Genomic DNA, 16,681 nt, shown 5'->3' on the forward strand with positions numbered 1-16,681 from the left:
AATTGACAATAAAAAAAAATAAGTCATGGAAATCTAGACACTGACTGAATATTAATTATTTTAAGGAATTACTGTTAATTTTAAAATCAGATCACCTTAAGATGTTTTAGTCCTTATCCCTTAGAGATGTGTATGGAAGTATTAGCCGACAGAGTGATTGGATGCCTGAGATTTCCTTTCAAAGAATCTAGGCAGGGTGGTAGGAGGAAACGAGACAAGATTTGCTGTGTGCTGATAATTGTCAGTGCTGGGTGATGGGCACCTGGGGGTCATTATACCATTCTCTCTAACTTTGTGTATATTCCCAAACTTCCATCCGATAAAGCTGAAATGTTTAAATTTCTTTTAAAAAAATATTTGTTGGATGAATGATACAAGAAGGCATATTTTGACTCAACACATGATTGACGCTTTCTAAAAACAGCACCTTTCTGAAAGCAGAATAATCTGTCTTAGGATGCAGTCAGTTGGCTGGAGTTTAAAAAAAAAGGAAAGATTCAGACGCCAGAGGACCATTGATGAGGGATGATACAGGCACAGTCAATGATCTATGACCTGTGGGTCAGGTCCAGCCTGCCTCCTGCTAGCTGAGAACGTTTTCTTACATTTTTAAATGACTAGGAGAAAAATTGCTAAAAATATTTTTGGACATGTAAAAACTATCTGAAATTTCATTTCAGGGTTCATAAAGTTTAACTGAAACACAATCACGTTCATTCATTTACAGATCGTCTCTGGCTCCTTTCAAGTTAGAACAGCAGAGTTGAGAAGGTGCTGCCGACTCTGTATGAGCCACAAAGACTGAACTAGGTACTGTCTGGTTCATTACTGAAAAATTCTGCTGATTTCTGATATCGGAGAGCACCTTGAACCCTGAAGGCATTTTCCTAAATAGACTTCACTCCAGAGAAGAAAAAAAAGGTGAGTGGAAAAGGCCAGACATGAATGAGTCTAGCTTTCAGCTCTCTCTCCCTCATAGGGACCCCAAGGATGAGGGGAAGATGTGATGCTCAGTTCTTCATGATAAACATGTGGTCATTTCTGGGAACACAGTGAGTTGAGGGTGAGGAGCTGAGTTTACCCTCCAGCCTCAGGGTTCAGTGTCTTCTTGTGGACATCGTTAGAGCCAACAGATAAGTTTCAAGAGCGAGGTTCAACTCTTCACCCTCACATCTGTCTGCTGCGTGTTTGTTCACTTGTTGATTACCTGTCTCCCCCAACTAGAACATAAACTCCACGTGGACAGGGACTTGATCTGTCCTGTTCACTGCCATCTTGCACGTCTGGAGCAGTGCCTTGCACATAGTAGGTTCTGCATCAATGCAGGCAGAGGGAATAAATTGACTGTGAAGGAAGCCTCATCAAATCAAGACTGAGTGACAGTCATGGCACTGAATCTCAGAGATAGAAAATCATTTTTTTTCTTCCATAAGGAAAACTATCTTTATTTCCATTTGAGGCTTCTTCATGTTTGTCTAAATATCACACCTAGAAATAGTGCAATATGAGTGTTGAGGGAATTTTGCCTACCTCGATTTCTGTAAAAATGAGAAGTTCAGCTCCTGTTCTAGAAGGCAGCCACTGCTCAGAGTTCTGCTTCATAATATACACACACTTCTCTTCTTCGTGATGAAGAGTGTGTTCACTGTGTGACCCTGTGTAAGTAACTCACCCTCTCTGTTCTTCATATCTGTAAAAATGGGGGAACTTCACGAGGTTAATGTGAAGATCAAATGAGATAATATACGTGAGGTGTCTGAGAACAGTGGCTGTCACCAAAACAACCTGGATTTCTTCCCTGTTCTCAGTGATACAACCCTTCTCCACGCTCAGTATGGAAAAGCTTTGGGCTCATCTCAGCATTATTCACAAGAGCTAAAATGTGAAAACTAAGTGTCCATCAACAGACACATAGATAAACAAAATGTGATCTATCCATACAATGGAATATGAATCAGCCATAAAAAAGAATGAAATTATGATACAGGCTATGGCTTGTAGAACCCTTGAAAACATTATGCTAAGTGAAAGAAGCCAGATAGAAAAGACCACAGATCACATGATTTCATTGATATCAAATACCTAGAATGAGAGAATTCATAGAGACAGAGAAAAGATGGGAGGTTACCAGGGGCTGAGGAGAAGAAAGAATGTATGGAATGGCCAGCACAGTAGCTCACGTCTGTAATCCCAGCACTTTGGGAGGCTGAGGCAGGTGGATCACAAGGTCAGGAGTTCAAGACCAGCCTGGCCAAGATGGTGAAACCCCATCTCTACTAAAAATATAAAAATTAGCTGGGTGTGGTGGTGGGTACCCGTAATCCCAGATTGCAGTGAGCCAAGATCACACCCCTGCATTGCAGCCTGGGCGACAAGAGTGAGACTCTTGTCTCAAAAAAAAAAAAAAAAAGAATGTGTGGCATGACTGCTTAACTGGTTCAGAGCTTCTGTTTGGGAAGGCAAAAAATTATGAAATTGATGGCGGTGATCAGCGGGGTTGCATGACATTGTGAATATACTTAACGCCATTGAATTGTACATTTTTTTAATGGTTGAAACGGTAAATTTTATGTTATATGTGTTTTGCTACAAGAAAACAAAAAAGGCTTTGGAGATTGAGGTGCTATGGAAGTACAAAATGCTGATTCAAGGAACTGAAGCTAGAATTCCTGGATTAGAATCCCGATTCTGCTAACTTTGTAAATTTGGACAACCTCTGATCATCCTCAGTTTCCTTATATGAAAAGGGGAAAAAAACATATGTTTATCTCTCACCTGTTTTAAGTATTAAAAGAGTTCATTCATGTAAAGCATGTAGAAGCAAGCCAGCATATAGTAAGTGCTCAATAAATCCCAGCTAGTAGTAAGAAGGCTACTACTGATAAGTGATTCTATCCACACATACTCTTTAGAACAGGGTTTCTCAACCTACACACTATTGACATTTGGGGCCAGATAACTCCCTGTTGTGTGGGACTGTCCTATGTGATGCAGGACATTCAGCAGCAACCCTGGCCTCTACCCATTAGATGCCAGTAGTACACAACTTCTCCACAAAGTTGTGACAATCAAAAATGTCTCCAGACATTGCCAAATCTCCTTTGAGAAGCCAAAGTGCCCTCGCTTAAAAACCACTGTCTTATTAACACCATACTGCAAAGTTACAGGGGGCCTTAGCCATTACCTACTCTCGTGACTTCCACGTTCTTTTGACCATATTTCACGACCCATTACACATGTAAATAGTGTATGTTACATATTTATCATACATGTCATATGTATCAAAAGTTTTAAAATACACTTACCCTTACTATGCACTGCAATATATCCTGACATATATATATATATATATATATATTTTTTTTTTTTTCCAGATGGAGTCTTGCTCTGTCACCCAGGCTGGAGTGTAGTGGTGCCATCTCAGTTCACTACAACCTCCACCTCCTAGATTCAAGCGATTTTCCTGCCTCAGCCTCCTGAGTAGCTGGGATTGCAGGCACACCCTACCACACCCAGCTAAGTTTTTTTGTATTTTTGGTAGAGATGGGATTTCACTATTTTGGTTAGGGTGGTCTCGAACTCCTGGCCTCAGTTGATCCACCCGCCTTGGTTTCCCAAAGTGCTGGGATTACAAGTATGAGTCACTGTGCCTGGCCTGCATCCTGAAATTTTCAATTCCATTGTGTTGTATTCTACTTCCTTTCTGAAAACAAGAATACTAGTTATGACCCTTCAAATGGATTTTATGACCCACTTACAGGTCATGACCTATGGGCTGAAAAATACTGATGTGGTCAACTTTATAAAGAAACGTTCAGGCATTTCAGACCAAAGCTCAGCGCCCGGCACAGCTCAGGTTGCTCATGAACATTCCAAGCTGACCCCCACTGGCTCTCCAGCTTCCAAAATGGGATGGCATTCCATGAAGTGCAGGGGAAATGGGGATCCCAAACCTCAAAATGGATGTAAGTTTGGAATATTGAGGGGAAAAAATTAATTCCAAGGGATGGAATCAGCCTTGAATTGATTCTATACTAAAAAGCATTCTCCTTCTCCCTCATTCTGTTTGTTTTTGTTGTTGTTTCTGGTTTTTTAAGATATAGGGTCTCACTCTGTCACCTAGGCTGGTGTGCAGCTACAATCTGCATGATCATAGCTCAGTGTAACCTTGAACTCCTGGGCTCAAGTGATCCTCCTGCCTCAGCCTCCTGAGCAGCTGGGATTATAAGCATGCATTACCATGTCCAGCTTGACTTTTTATTTTTTGTAGAGATGGAGTCTCCTTATGTTTCCCTGGCTGATCTCAAACTCCTGGGCTCAAGTGAGCTTCCCACCTCAGCCTCCCAAGTATCTGGGACTATAGGTGCCCTCCACCATGCCTGGTTAATTTTTAATTTGTAGAGAGAGGGTTTTGCTATGCTGCCCAGGCAGATCTTGAACTTCTGGCCTTAAGCTATCCTTCTGCCTCAGCCTCCCAGAATGCTGGGATTTCAGATTATAGGCCACCACACCTGGCCCTCATCCTGTTTTTATTCAAAGCAAGCAGCAGGTTGAGAGGAGCTGTGCCTATTTCTTAGAGGCAGGACCCAGCCGTGCTCCCAGAGACCTGCCTTTACAAGCCCCTCAGAAATTTTAAACCCAGACACACCACACAGAGGTGAGCCAAATCCAACCCTGTGTGGGGCTGCGAGTTGTTGGAAGAGGAGCTTTTAGATGCAATCAACCAATCCATTCTTTATAATCTACTATTAAAGAAATGGGAGAGGGCAGCTAAAAGGACCTTTTGAAAGAGGAGAAATATTTCCTAGTTTAAAATTTAAAAGGCTGAATCATAAAATCCTTTAAAAAAAAAAACAACCTCTGTGTAATGCTTTTTTTTAACCCCAAAAGCTACTCACCTGAGGATAATGGTGAATAGTAACAGCTGACATTTCCTGCGTGCTTGCTGCAGGCAAGGCTCTGCGCTAAATCCTTTCTACGATTATTTCATCGTCATAATTACTTTAGGAGACAGCTGGTATTGTTACCGCCCCCATTTTATAGGTGAGGATACTGAAACTTGCAGAGCCTAAATGATCTGCCTTAAACAGCACGGCTCTAACAGCACTGAGAGTTCAACCCAATAGCGTTGCCAGATGTAGCAAATAAAAATACAGGATGCCTCTGACATGGGAATTCTACTAAAAATTGTTTGTTGTTTCTGTGAAATGCAATTTTCACTGGGCATATTTTACCTGGCAACCCTAAGCTCTAGTGGCTTGATTCCAGGAGTCCTTGTTCTCAGCTAATCGGCCATTGGTTCTCAATGGCTGGTACCTGGACCAGCACTGTCACTATCACATGAGAAACTGCCAGAAAGTCAAGTTCTCAGGCTCCACCCTAAACTTAATGAGTCAGAAGCTCTGTGGTTGGACCCCAAAATCTGTATGTGTGTGTGTGTGTGTGTGTGTGTGTGTGTGTGTGTGTGTTTTCGATGGAGCCTCACTCTGTCTCCCAGGCTGGAGTTCAGTGGAGCTATCTTGGCTCACTGCAACTTCTGGTTCCTGGGTTCAATAGATTTTCTTAACCCAGCCTCCCAAGCAGCTGGGATAACAGGTGCCCACCACCACGCCCGGCTATTTTTTTGTATTTTTAATAAAGATGGGGTTTCACTCTGTTGGCCAGGCTGGTCTCAAACTCCTGACCTCAAGTGATCCGCCCGCCTCGGCCTCCCGGAGCGCTGCGATTACACGTGTGAGCCACCGCGCCTGACCAATCTGGGTTTTAAGAAACCTCCCAAGCGATGTCAATGCATGCTCAAGTTTGAGCATCACTGCAGCATGTTACCTTATCCACCACAGTGTTCTAAGGGAAGCAGGGATGCAGGCAAGCTTAAAATTGGGCCCCAAACCTGAGTCTTGAGATTTTTCCATCACTCCTTGTCTCTTTTTTTAATCTTATCTTTCACTCAGTGAATTCCTGCATACATCAACCCCCAATTCTCTGTGAAGCTCCTAACAATGTACCTCACTAAAAGCACACCCAAGGGTCTAGCACTTCCTCGTGGACCTTCATTCATTCATTCCTTCATTTATTGATCCATCCACCCATTCATTCATTCCTGCAAACACTCAATCATTTCACAAAACTTTATTAAGCGCCTATGATGGTTAATTTCATGTGTCAACCTGATCAGCCTAAGTGCGCCCAGATAACTGATAAGACATTATTTCCGTATGTGTCTGTGAGAGTGTTTCTGGATGAGATTAGCACGTGAATCAGTAGACTGAGAAAAGATGATTACCATCACCGATACGGGTGGGTAGTAGCCAATCTGTTAAGAGCCTGAATAGAACAAAAAGGCAGAGTGAATTTGCTCCCTCTGCTTGAGCTGGGACATGCATCTTCTCCTGCCCTTAGACATAAGCACTCCTGGTTCTTTGGATGTGAATCTTGGACTGAACCCCACCATCAGCTTTCCTGGTTCTTTGGCTTGCAGATGGTATATCATGGGACTTCTCATCCCTCACAATCAGGTAAGCCCATCCTTATAACAAATTTCTTCCTATATTTTTTTCTATATAAATTCCATTTCTTCTGTTTCTCTGAAGAGGTCTGGCTAAAACAGTGCCCACAATGGGGCAGGCACCATGCTGAGTCCTAAGCATAGTTTACTTTGTATTAAAGTTGCTTATGTAAACGTATCTATTTCCTGTAGCAAATTAAGAGTCCCTGGGAGGATAGGAAAGAGGAGTCTTTAATGTCTTGAGTCCCTGGTTCCTAGCCAAGGGTAATAAAATGTGTCATAGAATTGAATGGGAGAAAATTGAAAAGAATTCTCACACCTCTCTCATTTTTAATTCAAAGTCCTTCAGTTCTGAGAATGCTGCCTGTCCTTCCTCTTCCCCAAAGGAAAAACATGAAAACAGTCTCATTAATTCTCCTGGACATGTTTGACAACTCAGTTGTCCCTCAGCTAAGTGGGTTTCTCTGCTTGTGGTTAGGCAGAGAAGAGGGTTATTCAGGTTTCATGCCAAGAGTTCACCAGTTTTTCTTCCTGTCACTCAAAATAACCATCTTCACTTGCTCACTGAATAAGGATAGAGAATTGGGATAGTGAAGAGATGTAACTGAAGATGGGATTTTTATAGCCACAAGATACACACACACACACACACACACACGCATGCATACAAATGTTGTTAGTTTACAATTTGCCAAGGGCCAATCACAAACCTTTGGTCAAGAAAAAGATTCTGGGAAAGAATGTCAAGATCCCTCTTACAAAGAAAACACATCTGTCAGAGCCCAGGGCTGACAGACAAATTGGCAAAGCAGAGATAGTTACCACCAACCAGGGCAACTGGAGCCAATGCTCTTGTTGAATAGGCTAGAGAGACAGGCATGAGGAGTGAGTTCATCTTGAAAATGGCCTTAGCCTGGAGCATTCTTCACACACCCTACTTTGCATCTCAGTGTAAATGTCACTCCTCCAAACCAGGTCAGATCCTCACCCTCAGCCCTGTGTGACTGCCACCGTCAGAACAAAGTCTTACTTGTACAGGGAGTTGTTGCAGCCTCTCCACTGGAATATAAGTGCCTTTAGGACAGAGAGCCTGTCCTCCCTACTTGCTCATTCTTGCCTTCTCTGCTTCGAGTGCAGTGTGTGGCCCAGTAGATGCTCAATAATTATTTGTTGTCAGGGACAATGGAATGAATCTCAGCCCCACACCTGCTAGAGGTGTGACCTTGGGCAAGTGACTCACCTTCTCTCTTTAAGCCTTAGTTTCCTTATCGACACAATGGGGATAAAAAACAGTACGTGCCTCTTATTAGAGCTGTTGTCTATTCGAATGAAATATATGTGTAAAAGGCCGGGCGCGGTGGCTCAAGCCTGTAATCCCAGCACTTTGGGAGGCTGAGGTGGGTGGATCACGAGGTCAAGAGATCGAGACCATCCTGGTCAACATGGTGAAACCCCGTCTCTACTAAAGATACAAAAAATTAGCTGTGCATGGTGGCACATGCCTGTAATCCCACCTACTCAGGAGGCTGAGGCAGGAGAATTGCCTGAACCCAGGAGGCGGAGGTTGCGGTGAGCCGAGATCGCGCCCTTGCACTCCAGCCTGGGTAACGAGTGAAACTCTGTCTCAAGAAAAAAAAAAAAAAAAAGTAAACACAGGCCAGGCGCAATGGATCATGCCTATAATCCCAACACTTTGGGAGGTTGAGGCAGGCAGATCACTTGAGGCCAGGAGTTCAAGACCTACCTGGCCAACATGCCAAAACCCCATCTCTACTAAAATTACTCACATTAGCACATTGTGGTGATGAGCACCGGTAGTCCCAGCTACTTGGGATGCTGAGGTGGGAGGATTGCTTGAACCTGGGAGGCAGAGGTTGCAGTGAGCCGAGATTACACCACTGCACTCCAGCCTGGGTGATAGAATGAGACGCTGTCTCAACAGAAGAATCAAAATAAAAAAATAATAAATAAATAAACACAGTTATTTGGAACACAGTAGATATTTGATAATGGTCAGTTGCTGTGACTATTAGCTGAATCTCTCACCCAGTGGTAAAAAGCAAAGTTATATAAAGGATGGTGGCTGGGCACAGTGGCTCATGCCTGTAATCCCAGCGCTTTGGGAGGCTGAGGCTGGCGGATCGCCTGAGGTCAGGAGTTCCAGACCAGTCTGGCTAACATGGTGAAACACCATCTCTACTAAAAATACACACACACACACACACACACACACACACACAAATTAGGAGTGGTGGCACGTGCCTGTAGTTTCAGCTACTCGGGAGGCTGAGGCATTAGAATCACTTGAACCCAGGACGCGGAGGCTGCAGTGAGCTGGAATTGCACCACTGCACTCCAGCCTGGGCCTGGGAGACAGAGGGAGACCCTGTCTCAATAAACAAGTAAATAAATAAATAGATGGTTACCAGAGGCTGGGAAGGGCTATATGCAGGGGGGATGTTTAACAGGTCTCCCCCAAAATTTAATGAATAAAGCCTGCTATATGATAACACAACAGGGTGACTACAGTCAATAATAATTCAATTGTACCTTTAAAAATAATTAAAAGAGCATAATTGGAATTGGACTGTTTGTAACACAAAGGATCAACACTTGAGAGGGTGGATACCTCCGTCTCCGTGATGTGATTTTTCACGCATTGCATGCCTGTATCAAAACATCTTGTATACTCCATATACACCTACTGTGTACCAACAAAAAATAAAAATAAATTATTTTAATCAAAAAATAAGAATAAAAAGAAATTCAACGACAGGAAAAAAAAAAAAGCCAGGTTATACAGCAACTAGAACATCACCTGGGGCACAGTGAGTGCTCAATAAATCTGCAGAACATGTTAAATGTATTTTTCCCATCAATCCTAATAGTTGACAGTATGTCAGCAATACTGTTTTCTTCCCGTTTCATAGAAGGGGCAGAGGCTCAGGGAGACTGAAACTTGCCCAAATCACCCAGTGATTTGCTAAGTGGCAGATCCAGAATTTGGGCCCATTGTTTAAGCAAGATACTAGACTGCCAACCCAAACTCTCTGTCCTCTCTAAGCCATGGTTTGCTTATTTGAAAAGTCAAATAAAATAAACAAACAAAACAAGAACCTTAGCCTTGTGGGTCTCAGAGATACCCCACAGAGCAACCATTCCCTGAGAACAGTGGGTGAAATTCTTCCAAATCCATTTGCCTTGAGCACATGCAGTTGGGAGAACTGTTTACATTTTAAGTGCTCATTTTCCCGGCGTGAAAATGTAGCTGGGCTCGATGAGGCTTCCTTTCATGCCTTAAGACCAAATCAAGCCCAATGGGCTGAAAGAAGAAGGAAAAAAGTAAGTCTGATGGGCCCTGTCTTTATTTTTAGGAGCAGGCATCTCTTGATTGAGACAAACAATCAGTCTCCCAGCCTGTTTCTGGAGCAGCTTAACGTCTCTTGGTGCTTTAATTTCCCACCACCTTGTTCCTAAATACTCCACTTTTCCTTCACAGATGTTAGGTCTGTTCTTTGCACCTGTCAGCAGGTGTGATGCTCTCCTGATTCCCTGAGGTCTCTCTGCTTCATTACTCTTCTCTGTTGCATCCCCCAACCAGTGAAAACTTGAAACATAAATGTTTCCTATCCCAGAATGTAATTAAATCTCTTTAGCCTGTATGTTGAAACAACATACATTTGGGGATGTGAGCATGGTAACCGGCTTAATGGGTCCTAGAGTTTATGTGTCTATTTCTATTTGCAATTGACATTCCCATACCACTATCAACCTTAGTAACCATCAGTCAAGCAGAAAGTTATTGTCATGAGCACTAAACAAACCCCAACTCCAAGTGGAATTGAGGTTTTTCAATAATGAATGTTTGAGTAATATAACTAATCGCTATATTCAGCCTAGCTGAGCTCTTTTCCCCCCCTCATACATAAGCAAACAGAAAATCTGGAAAGTTATGAGTCTGGTGCAAACAAATTAATCTTTAGCTAGAAATTTAACCTGGGAAGAAATCCTCTCTATTTCTTTCAAACTATGTGCTTGTTTCTATCCCTCTCAACCTGTGTCATGTAGAGTTCTATGCCAGGAATTTAGACTTAAGCAACAATGAAAAGAAAGCAGTTAAGGAAAAGAAAGAAGCCACCCATTTATCCTATTGGGCAATTTCTAAAATTATCACCCTTATTCTTCTGTCCTAGAGAGTGATTTTCTCACATTATAATACACCTGTTGGCCTCTGTCCTTTTTTACCACGTATATCTGCAGCAGACAAAAAGGTAAGATTTCCCCTCCGATCAGAGAAAGCTATCATTTGGGGAATGCAGTGGTTGAAGTTAGAATATTAGAAAATGTTTAACCCAGCATGCACTGGGGCAGGCATTCTCCACGGACAATGATGGGTTTTTGCTTATACTTTTACAAATACATCAGCCCTTTTCCTAAGAGATTATGAACAGAAAGAAGTTAAAATGAATTGTGTCATAAGGCTAGGAAAACCAGCAGAAAAATATTCTCAGGATTACATGTAAAAAGAAGGAGTACAATATAACAGCAGAACTGGCCCATGATCTGAATTCAAGACCTAATGTTTCTTAAAATGTAAGAGAAGCACATGGTTTGGGATATATCACAGTGCAGAGATTTCAAACAGGAGCTCTGACACCAGACAGACCTGAGCTGAGCCCAGGCTCTGCCTTTTACTGGTTTTGTTGGATCAAACTGCGTAACATTTTTTGACTGTTTTTCACATCTGGGAAATGGGCATAATCACTGTACCTAACTAATAGGATTATTCAGATAATTTAATGAGATAATGCATGTAAAATGCTTCACCCAGGACCCAGCCTATAGAACATTCCAATACATGTCACTGTTCTTATCAATATTAACCTACAGGATAGTTCCACATGTCATTGTTGTGATTGTTTTGACTATATTACTCTTAATGATATAGGTTGGTTTCCGGCATAAAGATTTCAAAGCCTGATAGCTTTATTAGAATATTGCCAAGACAGTCACTGTGGAACGGCTATGAGAAAAAGCTTTTTTTTTTTTTCCTTTATTTTTAATATACAGACTCAGCCAAGAAGAAAACGCCTTTTCCCCGCCACAGGATACTAAACCTAATTCCGTGAAATAGTTGTAAGACTGTAGAGGACTTTCAAAGGTGTTTGTTCAACACATAATTTTTAAATGACATGTTGTTACTATAAAAACAATGCATTTTCCTCATCCACAAAAACTTAAAGAATGCTGAATGGCGTGCTCCGCTCAGATCCCCTAAAATCCCTTTACTGTTTCTTCACGTCTCTTCCTCAACATTGGTAAGTTTTTGCCCCCAGTGGCCTGCATCTGTGACTCTACCTTGGCGGTCTGCCTTCAGGCTACAAGAGCAGCTGCATTCAGCCTGTCTGGGAGTTTACATCCCTGCAGGGTGGCCTTTAACCAATGACTGCTGAGTGAAGGAGTTTGAAAGCTCAGCTTCCTTGCCTTGGGTTAGAATAAACCTAAGGTGTAATTTACTCTTAGAGTTTTTCTGTGGGATGAAGCCGAAGTTACCCTCTATGGCAGACGTCCCCACCTTTTTGGCACCAGGGACCACGTTTGTGGAAGACAACTTTTCCACGGATGGTGGGGAATGGTTTGGGGATAATTCAGTGCATTACATTTATTGGGTACTTTGTTTCTATTATTATTACATTGTAATATAGAATAAAATAATTGTACCACTCGCCATCATGTAGAATCAGTGTGGAAGCCTGAGCTTGTCCTGCTCCAAACAGTCCCATTTGATGGGAGATTGTGACAGATTATCAGGCATTAGATTCTCACAAGGAGCACACAGCCTAGATCCCTCGCATGTGCAGTTCACAAGAGGGTTTGTGCTCCTATGAGAATCGAATGGCACCACTGATCTGATGAGAGGTGGAGTTCAGGCAGTCACGTGGGCAGTGGGAAGTGGCCGTAAATACAGATGAAGCTTTACTCATTCACCCGCCACTCATCTCCTGCTGTGCAGCCCAGTTCCTAATCCCATAGACCAGTTGTGGACCACTGCTCTACGGGACTTGGTCTAAAATTGCCTGCTGGCTTTGCTTCCGGTCCTTTCTGTGCTGCTTCTCCCACTCCCTTACCAGTTTCTCCCGGAAGTACTCCCTTAATAAATCTGCTGCACATGAACGCTCAGGATCTGTTTTGGCAAGCCAGACCTAATATACGGCCAGACCACATATAGGGCCCAATGATTTTTTTTTTAATTTTTTTTTTTTTTTGAGACGGAGTTTCGCTCTTGTTACCCAGGCTGGAGTGCAATGGCGCGATCTCGGCTCACCGCAACCTCCGCCTCCTGGGTTCAGGCAATTCTCCTGCCTCAGCCTCCTGAGTAGCTGGGATTACAGGCACGCGCCACCATGCCCAGCTAATTCTTTTGTTTTTTTTTGTTTTTGTTTTTGTTGTTTTGTTTTTTGTTTTTTGTTTTTTTTGTTTTAGTAGAGACGGGGTTTCGCCATGTTGACCAGGATGGTCTCGATCTCTTGACCTCATGATCCACCCGCCTTGGCCTCCCAAAGTGCTGGGATTACAGGCTTGAGCCACTGCGCCCGGCTGGCCCAGTGATTTTTAATAAGGGAAAATGGTAATCTTTTCAGTAAATGGTACTGCTAAAACTAGAAATTCACACACACAAAAATAAAGTTGGCTCCTTTATACTATTTACAAAATTTAGCTCAAAATGGAACAAAGATCTAAATATAAGAGCTAACACTATAAACCTCTTAGAAGAAAACATATAGGAAAATTTTTATGACATAATATAACTACTATAAGTAACAGCATCTACCCTTCCTGTGTGTGTGTGTGTGTGTGTGTGTGTGTATTTTATGATCTTCAAATCTGACAATTGTGAAATTGCATAGTAAATATAATGGTGGGGTTTTTTTTAATCTAAATGCTTATCATCTTTTCATATCTACAAATAGGCTTCAACACATGTTTCTAACAGACACCTGGTATCTCACTGTATGGCTGCACCATAATTTCACCAGTGCCACTTAAACTTTTTTTGTTGTTCATTTCTATGGTAACAGTGTGGTAACGCCTTTTTCTGGAAATTTCTTTGTAAGTCCATTTGTTATTACTCTACCTGAAAGCATCATTCCTGGGTCAAACAGTAACCCACATCCAAGGACTGCGATTCTAATTCCCAAACGCCCTCCAGAAAGGTGAACCAATTCATAACCCTGTGCGCAATATCCTTGGTCTCCATCCCTCCCCTTCCTCCATTTGCAATATTGAAGATTGGTGGGCATGAGCTCTGAGGAGGTCTGTAGCTGGATGATGCTGACAGGAACTCTGGTCTTCAAAATGGCTTGAGTGCTACCTCCTCTGCGTTTACCAAGCTGAGACTCACTCACGTGGTAATTTTTATCTCATGTGAATGAAACTGACTTTTCTCGGAAGACTCATGCTTCCCGATTGCAAAACTTACTACAAAGCTACAGTAATCGAAATGGCGTAGTACTGGCATAAGGACAGACATCTACACTAAAGGAATACAATAAGGACCCTAGAAATAAACCCTCCCATATACGGCCCAATGATTTTTAATAGGGAAAAGGGTAATCTTTTCAGTAAATGGTGCTGGTAAAACTAGGTATTAGCATGCAAAAAAAAATAACGTTGGCTCCTTTATACTATTTATAAAATTTAGCTCAAAATGGATCAAAGACCTAAATATAAGAGCTAACACGATAAACCTCTTAGAAGAAAACATAGAGGAAAGATTTTTATAACGTTGGATTTGGCGACAATGTCTTCAATATGATCGCAAAAGCGCAGGCAACGAAGAAGGAAATACGTGAACTGGACTTCATCAAATTTCAATTGTTTTGGATCAAAGGACATTATCAACACAGTGAAACGGCAACCTACTAAATGAGAGAAAATGTTTGCAAATCACATCCTTGATAAGAATTAATATTCAGAATATGTAAATAACTCCTATAACTCGACAATGACAAAAAACAAACAGCACAGTTCAAAAATGAACAAAGGACTTGAATAGGCATTTCTCCGGAGAAGACATACAAACTGGCCAATCAGCACATGAAAAGACGCTCAACATCATCCCTCATTAAGAAAACCCAACTCAAAACCACAATGGGGGCTGAGCACGGTGGCTCATGCCTGTAATTCCAGCACTTTGGGAGGCTGGGGCGGGTGGATCATGAGGTCAACAGATTGAGACCATCTTGGCCAACATGGTGAAATCTCATCTCTACTAAAAATACAAAAATTAGCTGGGTGTGGTGGCCTGTAGTCCCAGGTACTCCAGAGGCTGAGGCAGGAAAATCACTTGAACGGGAGACAGAGGTTGCAGTGAGCCAAGATCGCGTCACTGCACTCCAGCCTGTCAACGGAGCAAGACTCTGTCTCAAAAAATAATAATTAAAAACAAACACCACAATGAAATACTATTTCACACAAATTAAGATGGCCGCCAAAGAAAGAAAACAACACGTCTTGGAATATCATCCATCATAAACAGGAATTAAATTCTGATATATGGAACTAGAAAAAAAAAAACCTGGGACTCAGCCACAGGCCATGAGGTCAGTGCCTGCCTCAAGGGATGGGGCTGCGGGGTGTATAGGAGCCCTGGAGGTGCCGTTCCACAACACAGGACAGTGAATCAGGTGGTCGTGGTATAGCACCGAGGTCTGCAGAGAAGGTGGGTGCTCACACTGGTCCTCGGGCTGTCACTTGTCTACTTCCCCAGGAGCACAAGCAGGAGGAGGAGTGAGAGAGAAGAATCTCCTCCAGGTTCAAGACCATGATCAGCCCATTCTGTGGAAAGTGCAGTTTAACTCGGGCAATGGCAGTCACCCCAGCAATCAGTGCCACAACTCCATTCGAGGGGAGCCTCTCATCATGGATGAACTATGTTTGTGAGAGGAAGGATTTGCTGGTGAATGGCTGCTGCAAAGTCAACATCCCTGGTGCAAAGCAATACTGCTGTGACGGCTGCTGGCCCAACTGCTGCTGCAACTACAGCGTCCCAAGCACAAAGCAATACTGCTGTGATGGCTGCTGGCCTAATCACTGCTGCGACATCAATGTCCCTAGCACACAGCAATACTGCTGTGATGGCTGCTGGCCTAATCGCTGCTGCAGCTTCAGCGTCCCAAGCACAAAACAATACTGCCGTGATGGCTGCTGGCCCAACTGCTGCTGCAACTACAGCGTCCCAAGCACAAAGCAATACTGCTGTGATGGCTGCTGGCCTAATCGCTGCTGCAGCTTCAGCGTCCCAAGCACAAAGCAATACTGCTGTGATGGCTGCTGGCCTAATCGCTGCTGCAACATCAATGTCCCTAGCACAAAGCAATACTGCTGTGATGGCTGCTGGCCTAATCGCTGCTGCAACATCAATGTCCCTAGCACAAAGCAATACTGCTGTGGTGGCTGCTGGCCTAATCGCTGCTGCAACATCAATGTCCCTAGCACAAAGCAATACTGCTGTGGTGGCTGCTGGCCAAATTGCTGCTGTAACATCAATGTCCCTAGCACAAAGCAATACTGCTGTGGTGGCTGCTGGCCTAATCACTGCTGCAATATCCATGTCCCTAGCTGCTGGCCCAGTGGCTGCTGCAGCACCTTCAAGTATTGGACCTCCTGCTCCCTGGGCCCAACAAGCACTCTCTTGGAGTGCTTCCCCAGCAGGGCAGCTGTGGCATTCCAGAACCTCTTCATGGCAGTTGAAGAAAACTTTATAAGTTGTGCCTGGCCAAATGCAGGACCTCATCCCAGAGCATGCAACATAAGAACACTTACCAGGACCCCAAAGCAAAGTGTTGCTGTGGAGCAAGCCCACCTGAGCTCTTCCCGGTGTGACAGGCACAGGGTTCTTGCTCCAACTTGGGCAAAAAGGCCCCACCAAAGATGTCACCTCCTAAGGCCAGGCTTCAGTGTGAGGAAACCTTGGCTTTGATCATTTCTCCTGTTCTCATCTTCGGCGTCACTTCCCACCTGAGCTTACCGGATGCAACTCTTCTGCAAAGGAGCATGGACCCTCTACCCGGTCCTATTCAGGAAGGATGGGACCCCAGGCTGGGCTCACGGAGTGGCTTTCCTGGACCGCTCAGCCCTGGGACTGTACAAGGACCTGTGATTTGGGTTGTCGGG

General features: G+C 43.3%; 1 pseudogene; it reads left to right on the top strand.

Moving 5' to 3' along the window:
• The first annotated feature begins 3,724 nt into the window (after positions 1 to 3,724).
• Positions 3,725 to 16,390, top strand: LOC101052475 (SREBP regulating gene protein-like; annotated as a pseudogene).
• The last annotated feature ends 291 nt before the right edge of the window (positions 16,391 to 16,681 follow it).

Source organism: Saimiri boliviensis, chromosome 12 (assembly GCF_048565385.1).
Source record: "Saimiri boliviensis isolate mSaiBol1 chromosome 12, mSaiBol1.pri, whole genome shotgun sequence".
NCBI lineage: Eukaryota > Metazoa > Chordata > Mammalia > Primates > Cebidae > Saimiri > Saimiri boliviensis.